Source organism: Stegostoma tigrinum, chromosome 11, assembly GCF_030684315.1.
Source record: "Stegostoma tigrinum isolate sSteTig4 chromosome 11, sSteTig4.hap1, whole genome shotgun sequence".
In the NCBI taxonomy this organism is placed as follows: Eukaryota; Metazoa; Chordata; class Chondrichthyes; order Orectolobiformes; family Stegostomatidae; genus Stegostoma; species Stegostoma tigrinum.
The window spans coordinates 73,568,360-73,587,208 of NC_081364.1; the positions used below are offsets into that span (position 1 = coordinate 73,568,360).

General features: G+C 44.6%; 2 non-coding genes across 2 annotated transcripts; one reads left to right on the forward strand and one right to left on the reverse strand.

Moving 5' to 3' along the window:
* Positions 1–4,667: 4,667 nt before the first annotated feature.
* Positions 4,668–4,739, reverse strand: trnae-uuc (transfer RNA glutamic acid (anticodon UUC)). Its single transcript has one exon. It is a non-coding gene; the product is annotated as a tRNA-Glu (tRNA).
* Positions 4,740–5,919: 1,180 nt separating this feature from the next.
* On the forward strand, positions 5,920–6,034 carry trnal-caa (transfer RNA leucine (anticodon CAA)). The gene is made up of 2 exons: positions 5,920–5,957; positions 6,000–6,034. It is a non-coding gene; the product is annotated as a tRNA-Leu (tRNA).
* Positions 6,035–18,849: the final 12,815 nt, after the last annotated feature.

Genomic DNA, 18,849 nt, shown 5'->3' on the forward strand with positions numbered 1-18,849 from the left:
GGCTTTACAGCTTTCTGGCCTCATCATTGAGATCAACAATTTCAGACTGTGAACTCTGCCCCAATTTGTTTACATTTCTTGTTTCAATATGTGTCTGGGTCCACTGCACACCTGGCTCCAGGCACATCTTTTGTTTATTTGTTTCTTTTCCAGCCCTAACTCCATTCCCTGCAGCCTTGAAGGACTAATAACATTTCTGCAATTTCACCTCTCCTGCCTTCCCCCTGTGACATCTGCCTTTGTGCCCTTGTCTCACCCCCACCTTGCTCAGAATCTGTTAAATTTCTGGTCCCAGGCCTCTGTCAACTCACAGCGCCCCCGGGTCAGAGTTTTAAATTCTGTTCCTCCAGAGCAAATCTGAAATCGTTGTGGCTGCAGCTTTCCCCTCATTTTGATTTTGGAAATAAAAACCATGAAATTGATTTTTTTGGGGCATTAATCCACAATTTTGCCTTTTTAGAGCTAAACAGTGATGCTCCCACAGTCCAAAATTGCAAGTGAGGTGGATTGGCCACACTAAATTGTCCACGAGTGTGCAGGTTCGATGGTTGGGTTAGCTGCAGTAAATGTGGGGTTCATGGGAGTAGGGTGGGATAGAGAGCTAGTGCAGACTCGATGCACAGAATGACCTCTTTCTGCACTGTCAGGATCCTGTGATCTTAACCATTTGTGATCATGGTCACATTTTCCTCATGACAGCCCACACATCACCATGTTCATTCAGCTCAAGCTTTCATGCTGCCTTTGTGTTTTGAGAAGCTCTGTTGTTGGAATGGGAGCTTTCTTTGATGTGGCCTCTCCTCATTCTTCCACCCACGTCCCAGTTCCATGCGTTAATTCCAGCTTTCTCTCAATTTCCCAAATGGGGTTGTTGAAGAGCTCAAAAGGCGAGTGGACGGAAATTGAGAAATTAAAGAATCAGATGAGGAAGTGGAAAGATTGGTTCGTAAGTTTGATGATGGCACAAAGTTTGGTGGCATGGTGGGTAGTGTGGAGGGCTGTTGGAGTTTGCAATGGGTCATTGACAAGGTGAAAAGCTGGGCAAAGAAGTGGCAGATGGAATTCCACCTGGAAAAGTGTGAACTCATTCATTTTGAAAGGTTGACTTTTAATACAGAATTTAGGGTTAACCTAATGTTCTTGCTAATGTGGAGAAACAGAGGGATCTTGGGGTCCACATCAATAGACCCGTCAAAGTTGCTACCCAAATTAATAGTGTTGTTGAGAAGGTGTATGGTGTGTTGGCTTTCGTTGGCAAGGGAACTGAGTTTAAAAGCCGCAAGGATATACTGCAGTTGCTTAATACACTCGTTAGACGACATTTGGAATATTGTGTTCAGTTCTGATCGCCTCATTACAGGAAGGATGCGAAAGCTTCCATGTGGGTGCAGAGGAGCTTTACCAGGATGCTGCCTGAACTGGAGGGGCAGGTCTTACGAGGAAAGGTTGAGGGAGCTCGGGCTTTTCTCTTTGGAGAAAAGAAGGATGAGCTGTGAATTGATATAGGTAAATAAGATGATGAGAGACATAGATAGCATGGATACCCAGGGACCTTTTCCCAGAGCAGAAGTGACTATTATGAGGAGGCATACTTTTAAGGTGATTGGAGGAAGGTATTGTTGCGATGTCAGAGGTAGGTTCTTTACACAGAGAGTGGTGGGTGCATGGAATGCTCTGTTGGCGGTGGTATTCAAGTCAGATTCATTCGGGACATTTAACCGAGTCTTGGACAGTTGCGAGGATGATCGTAAAATATAGAGTATGTCGGCTAGTTTGATCATAGAGTAGGATAATATTTTGGCACAGTATTGTGGGCTGAAGAGCCTGTGCTGTACTCTTCTGTGGTCTATGTGTTCAATTCAGCTAGCCTGCATACGTTTAGACCATGGGAAGAAATTGAAGCACTGAGACGCAGACATGGTGAGAATGTGCAAACTCCATGCTGACACCAGCTGAAGCTGAAATCAAAGCTGTGTCCGTTTTGCTGAAAGGCCCCAAAAATGCTTGGGTCGGGTCCAGTAGGAATTGAACCCTGGTCTCCCTCGTGAAAGGTGGGGAGAGTGACCACAATGCTAATGAGGGCATCAGGTGCAACTGCCCCTTAAGCCCTTTACATGTGCACCAATCACATACAATCGCTTCAGTATCCAAATTCTACTTCTGTTGCTTCGCCCATAATCGTCAATGCCACAGCATCACATATTCACATCTGAATGCTTCTTAAAGTCATAAGGATCTCTGCCTCTAGGATACTTGCAAGCAGTGGCTTCCAGATTCCAAACATCCACTGGCTAAAAGCATTTTTCTGTAAATTTACTCAAAACTTCCTTCCTCTTCCGTTAAATCTATGGTCCCCAGTGATTGATCCCTCCCTCAAGGGGAAGCGTTTACGTAGTCTACCCTCATTATTTTGTACATCTCCTCTGCTCTGAGGAAAACGACCACAGTCTGTTCGATCTTGCTTCAGAATGGAAACTCTTCAGCTGAGACAATATCCTGGTAAATCTCTTCGGCACAGTTTCTGTTGCTACCACATCCCACAATAATGTGAATTAATGAACTGCGCACAATACTCTCGCTATAGCGAAATGAACAAATACAATGAATGTTGCAGAAAGCCACTGAAACTGGTCTTTTCTGATGCAGTCCATGTTGCTCATTATTGCCATGGGTCATTTTCCTAAGCCTGATGTTCCAATAATCACTGGTCCATGTCAGTAAAAGCTGCTCCATGAGTCTTGATCTGACCGTCCCAGTATCTGAATATTTCATCTGGCTTAGAGTTCCTGGTGGTGAGACAGGCCACGTTCACTCAGCAACACAGACTGCAACAAGACAGAATGAACAATGTCAATGTGAAAATGGATGTTAGATTGTGCAGTGCCTCAGTGAAGCGGAAGGTGGGACGTCAAGGAGAGTTAGTGATTGTGGGAGGGAGAAAATTCTCTAAGTGGTGGGTTTGAATTGTGACACATCAAATGCAGATATGGTAGAGAGCCGGGGTTGGGAGATGATTGTCACTACCTCAAAGAATATTTTCACGTAAAAATGTTTGATACTTGCTGCATTTCTGTGGCCCATGGCACAAGGATTAAAAAGAAATACAGCAAGCACCCACTGCCATGACTCAGATTCGAGCCGAAGTTGCTGTGGCCACAACACAGAGTACTAACCACTATACGATCACGGCACCACATGAGTTCACTGGTGTGCAACAAGCAATAACTACAGTGGCAGAGGATACGTTAGGAACAGCACCAGATCCACAACAGGAATACTTTCCAAGCAGTGCACTGTAATGTGGGGATTCACAGAGGGCTGGAATCTGTAATTACAATGCTACCAGAGACTGTGGGGATTCCATCAATGATTATATTGAAGACTGAGATTGATAGATTTCTACGAAATATCAAAGACTCAGTGTATAGTGCTGGCTCTTGTTGAAATGTACCTTTCAATAGTAATCTAGTTTAACATTGGATATTTCATCAGCTCCTTCACATAAGGAAGTAACCATTGCTGCATACAACCATATAATCCCAGTTCCTGGGCCCAGAACCAGGGAAACTCAGTGACCCAGCCACGAAGATATAACCGGAAATGGGGATGGCAATGAGCGTGCAGACATACGCTGTGAAAATAGATGACGGGATAGCCTGTGCATTATGAGGCAAGACAATGTGACAAAATCGAGATAGAGCCACGGGGATGATGTGCAGAAGGATGAGCGATACATTGGTGAATCAGACAGTGACCAGGGGGATACAGATAGAAGTGGTGCAATCGGTGAGCGCGCAGTCCTTCTGTGGCCATAGAGACGCGTGAAATGCCGAGTCTGTGAGCTCCAGCCTCACCCGGAGCAGCTTCTATTGACATGGAGCAGGGATTATTGGGACATCAAGCTGCATGAAAAGATGCACAGCAATTTTAATCTGAGGCAAAATACTTTTTGGAAGCACAGTTATTTGTGTATTGAGTGAGGATCTGTCCATGATAATGTCACAATTATAATGACAATGTTGCAAATATTCAACCCATCAAGAGAGAAATCTGTGCTGGGAGAAATAGAGGTAACTTTTTGCTTTCTCACTCTTGTCATATGGCTGACCCTGCACTGGGTTGAATTGTGGGAAGGGCTTTTTTTCGCTCATTTCATTGTATTCAATTTCATGCAAACATGCACAGGTCACTGAAGTCATCTAAACTTCCAAAAAATATCGGTACTATATGATGTTGTGATTAGGCTTGAGTTTACCTCAGGTTATGGAGGAAGAGCAGGAAAGCGGAGATGACATTTATCAGATCAGCAGCGATCTCATTGAATGGCTGAACAGACTCGATCGGGTGAATTGTAGCTTCCTGACGACAAATGGCAGTGAAACTTACCGCGTCACAAAGGGGAGACAATTGAATTGAAGTGGCGACTGTGATTATCTTTGCTGGTTGTTTACATTGTGAATGTTCCCCTTACTGCTGATGTCCCTGCTAACAACACAACACAAAGGTGAGTAGCCTGACTGAGCAGTGACGGCTAAAGCACCTTTCCCCTCTTTGAGCGGCTGGAATATGGACCCTGATGCTCTCGGGGACAGGAACTGACATTGAAAGGATTGCAGACAGAGCTACACCGCCTTTGCGTTGTCACCATCAGGAAAAATAAAACTTGATTCCCTGACCGGGAATCGAACCCGGGCTGCGACGGTGAAAGCGCCGAATCCTAACCACTAGACCACCAGGGATATAGATGGATGAGTGTGCATCGTTTCTTAATGGTACAACTTCTGGCTTTTTTTTTTCTTTCTACGACAGTTGTTTCTCCTGCAAAATGACTGAATCATCGTGTTTTACAGCACAGAAAGAGGCTCAACATCCCAGTTTCCAGCCTTTGCCCATAGCCTTGTGCACTACGAGACGATGGACTGGCTGTTTGAGATGTTCACGTTCTCTTGGGGAACTCGGCCGCATGTTCACCCTCAGAAGGTAACACACAGACACATTTCCCAGAAGGTGACAAAGGCCTCAGCAGGGACCAACCCCCAGAAAGTGGGATTTCATCCATTTGGGTTCTATAGTCCCATTTCACACTTCAAAACCAGAATCTGGTTACAGCAAAGAAATAAAGCATTCGGCCGCTCCCCTCTCTGTGTTTGACCCCCATTGTTTCCTTGTCAACCTACAGGTTATAATACCTCACCTCACCTCACTGCTGGCCTATGGGGGAAATGACACTGGCATAATTTCAGACAATATTGAAAATCCTCTTTTAGATGTTGGATGCCACAGTTGTATAAACACTCTCATCTCCTCCAGTTAGAAGTAAACTCATGGCTGGTGCTTTACAAGATCATTGCTTTCAATACTGCGCTACAGAGCGAAGGCTGTGCCCTGTAAGGTAGGGTTTCAAGCATTAGAAACTGCAATGTAATAGATGGCAGGATAGTCTGTGCATTATAAACCAAGACAATGCGACAAAACCGTGATGGAGCTGAAGGAATCATGTGCAGAAGGATGAGAGACACAATGCTGAATCAGGCAGTGACCAGGGTGGTAGAGATATACCTCTTCCCTTGCAGTCTGCTGATTAGGATTCAGTGCCTTCACTGCCATTGCATGTTCATGGTTATTATTTGCAATAGTAACTATGAAATATTGACTGATCTTTGAAGCAGAATTATGTCATAGAAAAGGCGGTATCAGTTCAATCTACATTACAGTTCTACATCGGCAATGTCAGCTACAATTTCCTGACGTGCAATTTGTTTCAGACAAGAACAAGGGGGAGGTTGGGAAAAGTGAAGGGCAATGGTGGTTTGTGAGAGGTGACTGTGGGCCTAATGGAGCCAGGCTCAGTGTGGGTGCTGAAGACTGGCTTTTCCTGTTTACCCTGGTATACAGATCGCTCTGGAGCCGCTAAGGTGTGTCTGGATGGCCGAGTGGTCTAAGGTGCCAGACTCAAAGAATAGACTCCTTCCACTGTAAAGCCGGGTGCTCTCGTCTCCACCTAGAGGCGTGGGTTCAAATCCCACTTCTGACAATGACTGCCCCTTTGTTTGTTGTCCTTTGTAAATATCACTGAGGTTCAGTGTCCCGATGGGATCTACCTGTTTTAAAGCAAAATTTGCTCCGGTCAGTTTTGCAGCTTTATATTAACATAATGCAGTTTTGGAGGAGAAGGAGACAGCTCAGCCCATCAAGTCTGCTCTGCTATTAAATGAGCGGATAATCCTGACCTGCACTTTCTTGGATTTCCCGATAACCATTGATACCCTTGTTGCTAAAAATCTTTCAACCTCAGCCTTAAATGTACTTTGTGGGCCAGCTCTGACAATCCTCTTCTGTAAAAGAATCCACTGATTCACAACCATCTGAGAGAATAAACTTCACCTCGACTCTGCCTTAAATGTGCAACCTCCATTCTGATATTAGACACTCGGTTCTCAGACGGTCCCAGGAGGGATCGAACCTTTCTGCATCCAATCCGTTACATCGCCAATAACACCTGTATGTTTCAATAAAGAGCATTTTTGTCGTACTGTTTCTGAGCTAATGGAAGTAATGTATTTCAATGTTTCTTCCCATTTAATTCACCTCTGATGTGAAACTCTCATTGATTGTGATAGAGATTATCATTATCACTAAGGAGGCAGTGCTGGGCAAGGTAACGGGACGAACAGTGGACATGGGGGTCTCTTGGCCCTGATTAACTGCATCCCAGGATACTAAAAGGGGCGATGGAGGACATAGCAAATGCAGTAGTAATTATTTACCAATATTCACTGGACTCTGGGGTTGATCCTGCAGATTGATAACAGCCAATGTGACGTCACTGTTTAAAAAAGGAAATAGGCAAAAAGCCGGTAACTTTGGTCTAGTTAGCTTAACTTCGGCACTGGGGAAAATGATTGAATCTATGTTCAAGGAAGAAATAGCAAGACATCTGGATGTAAATTGTCCCACTGGTGTTCGTGAGTTCATGAAGGGTAGGTCTTGCTGAATTAATTTGGTGAATTTCTTTGAGGACATTATCTGCTATGTGGACAATGGGGTACCTGTGGATGTGGTGTATTTTGATTTCCAGAAGACAAGTGACAAGGTGCCACATCAAAGGCTGCTACATCAGATAAAGTTGCACCATATTACAGGTAATGTATTGGCTTGGATAGAGGATTGGTTGACAAGTAGAAAACAAAGAGGAGGGGTAAATGCATGTTTTTCTCATTGGTGTTCAGTGGCTAGTGGTGTGCCTCAGGGATCAGTGCTGGGACCACAATTGTTTGCAATTTACACAGATGGTTTGGAATTGGGGACTAAGCATGGTGTGTCAAAATTTGCAGATGACACTAAGACGAGTATAGGGCAAAGTGTGCAGAAGACACGAAACATCTGCAGAGGGATATAGATAGTCTAAGTGAGGGAGCAAAGGCCTGGCAGATGGAGTACAATGTTGATAAGTGTGAGGTCATCTATTTTGGTAGGAATAACGCAAAATGGACTATGTTTTAAATGATAAAAAAAATGCAGCATGCTGCTGTGCAGAGGGACTTTGGTGCCCTTGTGCATGAATCACTAAAAGTAGGATTGCAGGTGCAGCAGGGAATTAAAAACGCAAATGGAATTTTGGTGAAAGGGAAAAACTGATCTGCAGCCAAAATGGTACAAAATAAAAAGTCAGAAGCAGTGTCGGTGAGAAAAGATACAAGAGTCTCAAGTGCCCTTCCTGATGGTGCAGTGGTTAGGATTTGGTGCTTTCACCGCTGCAGGCTGGGTTCCGTTTTCGGTCAGGGAATGGGAGCTCTATTCTGCTCGTTTATTGTGATGCCTGATTTTCAGGAGCAGGAAAGAAGCTCTGGAGCTGGTAGATGGGCTGGTTTGTCCCAGAAATTATTCAAGTTAACAGAAGTCAATGAACTGCAGATGCTGAAAGTCTGAAAGAGAAACAGGAATTGACTGAGAAGTTCAGCAGGCCTGGCAGCATCTGTGGAGCAGAAGAGAGGTAACCTTTCAGGTCCACAGATTGTTAATTGGAACTAGATTAGTTATGCATTTCAATCATGTCATCTTCGACAAAGTGATCAGGTTTATCTGTCAAATCGGGATATTTATCAAAATTTCTCTCTCTGAGTGGCTGACAATAGTTAATTGTTACAGTTCACAAAACAGCAATAAACAAAACAGCCAGTTGTGTTAAGCTCAGGTAACTGGAGTGGGAGCAGAGGAATAATAATGCAATGAGTTTAAACACAAGAAGCAAGCCACTTCAGCTTTCAGGAACCAAGCAACTGGCACTATTTACAAGAGGTTTAAACAAGATACTGTCAATCTAAGCATAGGCACCTGTAGGACTCAAACCACCCCTATGCTGATTGTTAGAAAGGCACATTAGCCAACTAAGCCACAGCACCACACAAGCTGCTTCAGCACCACACAAGCTGCTTCAGCTCCAATCCATATGTTCATGAACTTAAACACCCGAACACAGAAACTTGTTTTCTATCTCACAGTTAATCAGTGAGAATTTAAGTCAAACACCGTTTTTTAAAAGACAGATCGTTCACAGCTGAACATTTCCAGTGACAATGCACAGAAAGATACAGTCTCGTCTTACACTGCTTTAAAACCGATATTTTCACAATTTAAACTGGCGGGATAAAGCGGATGTGTTCATCCTCTCTGCATACATTAACCACGTTAATACACACAGACGAAACCTCGCAAACTGCATTCAATCCTCCTCTCCCTGCTCAAGGAAAGGTGAAAGGGTTTACAGAGAAGCTGCCAGGGCTGGAGCAGATGATCCAGAAGGAGAGGCTGAATAAAATCGGGCTCTTTACACTGGAGTGTTGGAGGCTGAGGGGTGACCTTATCGAAGTTAATAAAATCATGAGGGGTAGTGATCAGGTCTTTTTCCCAGGGTAGTGGAGTCCAAACTTTAGGTTATAGGTTTATGGTTTGAGGGTAAAGATTTTAAAGGGGTAATGTTTTGACACGCAGGATGGTGTGTGCATGGATTGAACAGACACAGGAAATGGTGTAGGCTGGTATAAATACAACATATAAAAAGCGTCGGCATGGATACATGTACAGGAAGGGTTTAGCGGGATATGGGCCAAATGGTGGCAAAAAGGACGAGATAAATTTTGGAAATCTGATCGGTATGGGCGAGAATGACCAAAAACACTGTTTCTGTGCTGAATATCTCTCGGACTCGATAATTGCTTTAAGTTTAGAAATCGTTCACTCAAACATCCTAGAAAGATCACATTTTAAGTTGCTGTAGAGATTAATCTCGAGTTTTGACTTCTATCTTTCCCAGCAGCCCTCCATCTTTCTGTCTGCCTCTGATAAATGTCATTTGATGAAAGTTCCAAATCACCTTTACAATTTGCTGCACAAGTCTGATTCCACCCCTTCTGCTCCTTCCCTCTTCCAGCATTTGAGAGACAGCGACAAAGTGTATACCACCCCTCAGCACTGCCTGCCTGTGGCCCAATCGTTGAATGCATTTGCCAATGGAGAGAGCTCTATCCCAGCAGAATGGTGACAGAATGAGAAGATGTTAATTGAAGCAACGGGGAATAGATTTTTTTTCAGCAACTTTTTCAGATATGTTATTATATACTTCCGGAGCAGATAAAACTTGAACTCTGTCTCCTACATCCGAGGTAGGGAGACTATCACTGCATGATTGACACCTCATTTATTGTTAAGTTGCCCAGCAGCAGACAGCATCATTGGTCTTCTGGTCTGCATCTCACACCAGCTGGCTGTTAGAAATGAGAGAAGCTGCTGGCTTGAATTCTGCATCAGCCATTGTTGCCTCTGTGTTTTTTAATGTTCAGGAGAGCCAGGGGGTGATTCTTTATGAAATCGATTTCAGTCTATGTTCCCAAAAGGTGTTTCCTGCAAATATATCATATGCATCCACTTCACTGATGAAGGTTTAGCATTAATAATTGTCGGAAATTACGTTTCATTGGATTGGTTCATAAACTAGCACAGGAACTGAATAAAATGATGGCAAGCCTTCATGGATAAAGAGGTGACTGTGAAGCAGGCACCTAAGGATAAATTTGTTTCTTTTGCAAGTGAAATTTACTGTTTCCCAAAGTGATGCCCATTGAAGTGAAGCAGTGACAGAGATTGCCTTTGCTGGTGCTCAACTCCTGTATCACATTTCCACCCTGGTCCTTGTAAACATCTCAACTCAACAAGAAGTCAGGTGCCCACTGTGGGCCAGTGGCGTAATGGATAACGCATCTGACTTCGGATCAGGTTGTACGTCTGACTCCTGCCTGGCTCGAGCATAGTTGGTCCATTTTCAATACCAGCAAGGTGACACCTTCACCTGAAGTTGGAACGTACAGCAGGTGATTTTGCAGCCAGATTCCCAGAAGCTAAAGTATGAAATTGGAAGTTGCGCATGAGCTGTGTTGGCAACCTTTTTCAGCTCTCTGTTAGTTTCAATTCCGAGCTCACAACAACAGGCTTCATGGCCTGGAGAACTTGCTTGTGTTCCATGTAAATCTGCCTGTTGTCGGCGAAACATGTGTGGGGACAGAGAGTGAACGTGAAGCACCTGGAGTCAGTGTCATCCTGAGGGGTGTGTCTGTGCATCTCCCTCTGTGGCTAAACGTGAGGATGAGTTCCATACGTCGGCTGTAACACAGTTTTACTGTCACAAAGCCTCAGTCCCGTTTGTAGATTACAGCATTAATCTCATTGATATTTGTCCCTGATACATCAGAGGTACATGGGCCAAGTGCTGGAAACTGAGATTAGAATAGATAGATGCCTGATGACACGCACCAATTCAATGGCCCAGATAGTCTCTTTCCACGTGATAAAAACTCGAAGACAGGGAGAAACTGACCTGTCATCAAAAGGATCAAAAACGGAAAGGCAAAAACTGTCGTTGAGAAATGATGCAAGCACCTCCAATGTATTCTCTGGTTCTCTGGTGGTTCGGATTTGGTGCTTTTGGAACCACGGCCCTGGTTTGAACTGTTGAGTGGAAGATCCTCCCTCCTAGCTTTTATTGATGACAGCTTTGCTGACTAATTGTAATTTTATTCATTGACTGGCACCACTGGCTCAGCAGCATTAATTCAATCAACCACATTGCTGTGTGTCTGGAGTCACATGTAAGCCAGACCAGGTAAGGGTGGTATTTTCCTTCCCAAAAGGACATTAGTGACCCAGATGGGTTCTTCCAACAATCGATTGCATGGATTGTATCACCTCCCCTATGAGGAGAAGGAAAGGGGCTGTGAGGTAACTAACTGTGTCCCAAACGATATTCAAGCTAACATGAAACAAAGAACTGCAGATGCTGGGAATTGACAGAAACGGGAATTGACAGAGAAACCCAGCAGGCCTGGCAGCATCTGTGGAGAGACACAGGGTTAACGTTTCAGATCCATTGAATGTACATCAGAACCAAGTCAGTTATGCCCTTCCATATTATAATGCAGGGAAATTACCAGTTTTATCTGTCGAATCAGTATATTTATCAAAATATCGCATTAGTTTCCCGTCGTCAACTTTACAACTTTAACCCGTTGTTATGCTGCTTCCTTCACCCTCAGGTGGTGAAAGGCTCTGCTTAAATGGTTCTTTTTGCCTTTTCCTTTCAGTTAGTTAGCAGCGGTGTCGAATGGAGAATTGGCCCTTTTAGGCTCTACCTCAATATGCGTCTCTATTTGTCTCTCTTTGTGTCTGGGTATTCACCTCACCCCCTTTTATTTTCTCCTACTCTCTGTCCGTCTATATCCCTCATTTCCCATTGCTGCTCTTTGAAAAGTCTGAAAATCGGGGAGTGTTTGAGAGTGGAGCTGCTGAGAGGCTTCCTCACCACAAGCACCACTCCCACCCCGAGTGTAAAGCCTGGAACTGGGCTCACATTCTCCAAATAGTGTTTCGGTCACTTAGGGACTGAGGCAAGGAGACATTTATTCCCTCAAAACATGATGGGTGTTTAGACTTCTAAATAGAATTCCTAATCCACCATAAAGAAACAAAATGCCACAATTATACGATTACGGTGATGTTTTGTTTTTACTGTGGGTGTAAAATGAGTGAATGGTGACAGCAGAGAGTGAGAGTGATCAGTTCATGGTGTCCGTCTCACTGCCACAATATTCCACAGTAAATCTGCAGATTATTCTGCCTTACCTTGTTATTCTTACCAAACCTCAGGATGAATTATTTGTTAGCAGGAAACCATTCCCTGGTGGGGAGAAAACAGGCGACAGGAATACCAGCACCAAATGATAACTGTCTGCATTCAAGCCGAGGAACCATGCTCAGTTCTCTCCACCAAAAGGCAACTAACAGCCCAGTGGTATTATCGCTGGACTATTTATTCAGAAAGCCACGTAGTGTCTGGAGACCTAGGTACAAATATCACCCTCAGAACAGGAGGGCATTTGAATTCATCAAATATCAGGAATTAAAAATATAATGATGATCATAAATCCATCGTCAGGGGAACCAAAACCCACTTGGTTCCCTTATATCCTTTTGGCATCTTTTATCCTTACCTGATCGTGCCTACATCTGACTCCAGACCCACAGAAGTCATGGTGGCTAATTAGCAATGGCTGATTGGCTAAATGCCTAAGCCTGTGCCACCCTTATTCCATGAACAAATAAAGGGGCAAAAATAACTTTACGGTTGAGATTAACAGTATGGCATTTCAGAGAAGTTGAAACGAGGAATCTTCAATGGAAAGCTCAGGCACCGCTGGGATTTTAACTCAAGTTCGCCTGTTTACGACACACTTTTTTACCCAACGATTAGGGCATTTCCTTACCCACGCTTTCACAGTAACTTGGGGAACTTTCCTGTATCAGTGTTACTCAGTGAGAATTTCAATCTAACCCCACTTTTCAAACATGGACCGTTCACAGCTGAATATTATCCTGTGAAAATACACGGAAAGAAACAATCTCCTCCTGCTTTGGTTTAAAACTGACATTTTCACCTGTTTAAGCTGACTGGATAAAGAGCATGGGCTCATCTTCTCGGGGCCCTTTAACAACAGTAACACACACTGAGGGAACCTAACAAGAGGAAGAGGTACATTTTGGTTAATTGAGCAGCTGTCAAGCCTGACCCATTGGAACCAACATTGAGCCTTGTACCAATAGCTCCACACTCACTTCCTGCCTCATGCCCCCGCACCCCCAGCCATCACTGCCTTTCACTTTTGCTTTACTCCTACACTTTGCTTCTGAACGTGTTCCTGACCGAATATAGGTGCTCAGTTAGAAACTCCAATTGGAACACGGATGCCTGGGATAGGACTTCATTCAGTGGGATTGGATTTATTGCCCATTCCCAATTATCCCACAGATGGAGGTGACGAGTTACTTTCTTGAATACTCAAACTCCTTGGCATGTAGGTACAGCTTTGATTCCATGAGGAAGGGAGTTCCAGGATTTTGAAGCAGTGACACTGAAGGAACAGCGGCATAGTTCAAACTCAGGATGGTGAGAAACTTGGAGGGGAGTTTGTGGTGGTCGTATTCCCGTGCATCTGCTGCCATTATCCTTCAACGTGAGGGCAAACTCTCATTGGATTGACTCTGGGAGTTTCAGGGTGTGTGTTCTCTGCATAGCCAGAAATTCATTTTTATTCCTAGAGTTAACAGGAAGAGATATAAATCGTCATTTCCCGACTGGGAATTGTAGCCACGCCTGAGTGATGCAAACACTGAATGCCAACCAGTTTACTGACACTAATCGGTGCGACCTGACTTGTACACACTCCCACACCTGTTCCTACACCAGTAGCACCTTCACCAGTGAAGTTTCTCTCTCCAAGTTTCGAAATGATTCATATTATCGCCCTGGGTTTCAAAGTGGAGAACGCGGGGCTATGATAATCTGATGTTGTTCAGGAGATGTATTGCGGAAAAGTTGCTGTTAACAGGAGATAGCATGAACTGCAGATCCTTTATTCGTACACAGGATGAGGGCAATGTTTGGCGAAACCAGCAATTTTCACCCATTGCAAATTGCCAGAGAGGGCAGTAAAGAGTCAACCACATTGCTGTGGGTCTGGAGTCACATATAAGCCATGGATGGCTGTTTGCTTCTCTCAAAAATATTAGTAAACCAGGTAGGTTTTTCCCCACAATCGACTTGACTCCTGAAATGACTAAATGCCTGTCTGTCTCAGCCTTGAATATACCTAGCATTGACAGCCTCTGTTTTCAAGAAATCCACAGATTTGCTTCTGCCTGAGCGTGAGAACATCCACCTTATCTCTGATTTAAACGGGCAACTCGTTTCCCTGAGATAACACACCCGGTATAAATCAGAGCACAACAAGCCTCCAAAGTTTGGTGTGAACTCACCGACATCTCCAGTGTCAACTGTAAGTGCTGAAAACATTTTGTTTTGAGACCTCTAGTTAAAGCAACTGTCCTGCTTTGCACGTTAGATTTGCCAAAGAGGAATCTTATCCAAATATACGGCATTGGCTATGATTTAGGTCGTGAAAGGTACGATAAAAATACAAGGACATAATTCTTTCTCGACCCGCCACTCTGATAATTAAACTTTCTGCTCATGGAAGTTAATCCTTTCCATTCACACTCTCTTACAATGTGTTTAGTTTAATTCACTCCCCCAACAGCCTGTTCTGTTCTGATCAAGTGCAGGGTGATGTTAAATATTCGGGTAGTAGCACAGACATCTCAAATCGAGTACTCGCCATTCCCGTCAGAACATTCCATAAGGCATGTTAAAGGTTGCGGTGTTGCCTGTAGTTGTGGTTGATTTGTAAAAGCAATAGATTTGAAATTCATTGGGGTTTCCCCGTGTAGTTTTGAATTCTGCCAAGTGCATTTCTGCAACTCATTTTAAATGACTTCTTGATGCCAACAAACTCACGTTTTCTCAGGTCTGCCAGTGTATTGACGTTCAGGAAAGACGTATTCTGAACAAGAATCTAACTGTACTCAAAACCTTAGCTCTGTTTCTCTTCCCACCGATACAGCTGGGCTTGTTGAGTTTCTGCAGTATTCTGTGCGATTATTCTGAATAACTGCTATTTTTCATGAAATATCTTCAATCCCAGTCCTCTGGCAACTAAATCTTGTCATTGGTACAGTTTATCCCGATGATCAACCGGCCCATCCCCACACCCACCCAACCACCTCATTACATACAGCCCCAAAAATCTCCTGTTTTGCTCCAAAGAGAACATTCTCGGCCTTGGGATTCTGTCCCCCAAACGGGAATTCCTCATCTCTGAGCATGGTGCAAGAGATTTTGGGAAAATATTGTCAGCTGGCGGGGATAAGTTATTCAGGAAGCAAAACCTGGTTTCAGCGGCAGCAGCGTGAGCCAGAGCACCGACGGGAAGGTAAGCTCGTTTTTTTGGTGGCCGTGCTATAAAAACGCACCTCATGCAGCAGCCACCCTCTTGTTTTCAGCAGCAGCAGCACGAGCCAGAGCGCACACAGGAAGGTCAGTGAGGTCATATATTTGGGCGGTTGCTTTCCCCAAAACACTACTTCAGTGGTGTCTCCCACCCATCCTCCGCCTCGCATCAAAAAAAGGATCTGAGCACTGATCTGGTAGGATTGCTTCTTTTTTTTTGCAATCATCTGTGTGTGAATTTGGAACAGAGGAACGGGTGCCAGGGCAGTTGCATGTTCCTCCTGTAAGATAGGAGAGGTAAGAGTCACTACTAGTGACCCCACTGACTTCATCTGCAGGCAGTGCATCTAACTCCCGGTCCTCAGGAACTGCATTAGGAAACTGGAGCTGGAGCTGGATGAACTTCGAAGCGTTTGGGAGGGTGAAGGGGTGATTGAGAGTTACAGGGAGGTAGTTACACCGCAGGTACAGGACAAAGGTAGATGGGTTACAGTAAGGGGACAGAAAGGGAACAGGCAGACAGTGCAGGGATCCCCCGTGGCCATCCCCCTCAATAACAAGTATACCGTTTTGGATACTATTGGGGGGGATGACTGACCAGGAGTAAGCCATAGGTTACAGGTCTCTGGCGCAGATTCTGCCCCTGGTGCTCAGAACCGAAGGAGGGAGAAGAGGAGAACATTAGTCTTTGTTGACTCCATAGTTAGGGGGGAAGATAGGAGATTATGTGGGGACGAGAGAGACTCGAGGTTGGTGTGTTGCCTTCCAGGTGCGAGGGCTCATGACGTTTTGGATTCTATTTTCAGGATCCTTAAGAGGGGAGGGGAGAAACCCCAAGTCGTGGTCCACAAAGGAACCTATGACATGGGTAGGAAAAGGGACTGGGATGTGAGGCAGAAATTCAGGGAGTTAGAGTGGAAACTTAGAGCTAGAACAAACAGAGCTGTTATCTCTGAGTTGATATCCGTGCCACGTGCTAGCGAGATGAGGAATAGGGAGCAAGAGCAGTTGAACGCGTGGCTGCAGGAATGGTGCAGGAGGGAGGGATTAAGATACCTGGATAATTGGGGCGCATTCTGTGGTAGGTGGGACCGCTACAAACAGGATGGTCTACACCTGAACCAGAGGGGTACCAATATTCTGGGGAGGAAATTTACTATTGCTCTTCGGGAGGGTTTAAACTGCTTCAGCAGGGGGATGGGAACCTGACTTGTGGACCCGGTGTACAGGAGTTTGGGAGTAGTGAAGTCATAAATAAGGTTTCAATTTCACCGGAGTGTGCTGGCAGGCAGGAAGGTGGCTTGAAGTGTGTCTGCTTCAACACCAGGAGCACCCAGAATAAGGTGGATGAACTTGCAACATGCGTTCGTACCTGGGACTTTGATATTGTGGCCATTTTGGAGACTTGGATCGAACAAGGACGGGAATGGTTGTTGCAGGTCCGGGGTTTAGATGTTTCAGTAAGATCAGGGAAGGTGGGAAATGAGGGGCAGGTGTGGTATTGTTAGTCAAGGGCAGTATCACGGTGGCAGGAAGGACGTTTGGTGAGGACGCATCTACTGAGGTAGTATGGGCTGAGGTTAGAAACAAGGAAAGAGCGGTCACCCTGTTGGGAGTTTTCTGTAGGCTTCAGAAGTTCCAGAGATGTGAAGGAAAGGATGCCAAGGTAATTCTGGATGGGAGCAAAGGTAACAGATTAGTTGATAGGGGTCTTTAACTTTCCAAATATTTACTGGAAACACAACACGTCAAATACATTAGATGGGTCAGTTTTTATCCAATGTGTGCAGGACGGATACGCCAACAAGAGGTGAGGCCACTTCGGATTTGCTTCTGGTTAATGAACCAGGCCAGGTGGTAGATTTGGAGGTAGATGAGCACTTCGGTGGTTTGGTTACGTTTACTTTAGCGATGGAAAGGAATAAGTATATACCGCAGGGCAAGAGTTATCGCTGGGGAAAGGGAATTATGAGATGATGAGGCAAGATTTAGGATGCATAGGATGGAGAAGGAAACCGCCGAAGTTGGGCACAATTGAAATGTGGAGCTTGTTCAAGGAACAGCTACTGCGTGTCCTTGATCAGCATGTACCTTTCAGGCAGGGAGGAAGTTGTCTAGCAAGGGAACTGTGGTTTACCAAAGAAATTGAATCTCTTGTCAAGTGGAAGAGGGAGGTTTATGTAAAGGTGAAAAATGAACGCTCAGTTAGGGCACTTGAGAATTACAAGTTAGCCAGGAAGGGCCTGAAGAGAGAGCTAAGAAGAGCCAGGAGGGGTCATGTGAAGTCTTTGGCAGGTAGGATCAAGGAAAACCCTAAAGCTTTCTGTAGGTGTTTCAGGAATAAAAGAATGACTGGACTAAGATTAGGGCCAGTCAAGGACAGCAGTGGGAAGTTGTGCGTGGAGTGCGAAGAGAAAGGAGAGGGGCTAAATAAATATTTTTCGTCCGTATTCACACAGGAAAAGGACAATGTTGTCGGGAGAATACTGAGATACGGGCTAATAGACGAGACAGCATTGAGGTTCACAAGGAGGAGATGTTAGCAACCCTGGAAGGTGTGAAAATAGATAATTCCCCTGGACCAGATGGGATGTATCCTAAGATTCGCTGGGAAGCTATGGAGGAGATTGCAGAACCTTTGGCTTTGATTTTCATGTCGTAATTATCTTCAGAAATAGTGCCAGAAGACTGGAGGATAGCAGATGTTGTTCAAGAAGGGAAGTAGAGACAACCCTGGTAATTATAGACCAATGAGCCTTACTTTGGGTGTCGGTAAAGTGTTGGAAAGGATTATAAGAGATAGGATTTATAATCATCCAGAAAGGAATAATTTGATTAGGGGTAGTCAACATGGTTGTGTGAAGGGTAGGTCGTGCCTCAAAACCTTATTGAGTTCCTTGAGAAGGTGTCCAAATAGGTGGATGAGAATAAAATAGTTGCTACGGAATATATGGATTTCAGTGAAGCGTTTGATCAGGTTACCCACGGTAGGCTATTGCAGAAAATACTGAGGCACAGGATTGAGGGTGATTTACCGGTTTGGATCAAAAATTGGATAGCTTTAAGAAGACAGAGGGTGGTGGTTGATGGGAAATGTACATCCTGGAGTTCAGCTACTAGTTGAGTGCTGCGAGCATCTGTTTTAGGGCCAATGCTCTTTGTTATTTTTATAAATGAGCTGGATGAGGGCAGAGACAGATGGGGTAAATTTGCGGTTAACACTAAAGTCGGTGGAGTTGTGAAGAGTGCAGAAGGATTTTGCAGGTTACAGAGGGACATAGACAAGCTGCAGAGATGGGCTGAGATGTGGCAAATTGAGTTTAATGCAGATAAGTGTGACATAATTCACTTTGGAAGGAGTAACAGGAATACAGAGTACTGGGCTCATGGTAAGATTCTTGGTAGTGTGGATGAGCAGAGAGATCTCGTTGTCCATGTGCACGGATCTCAGGAAGTTG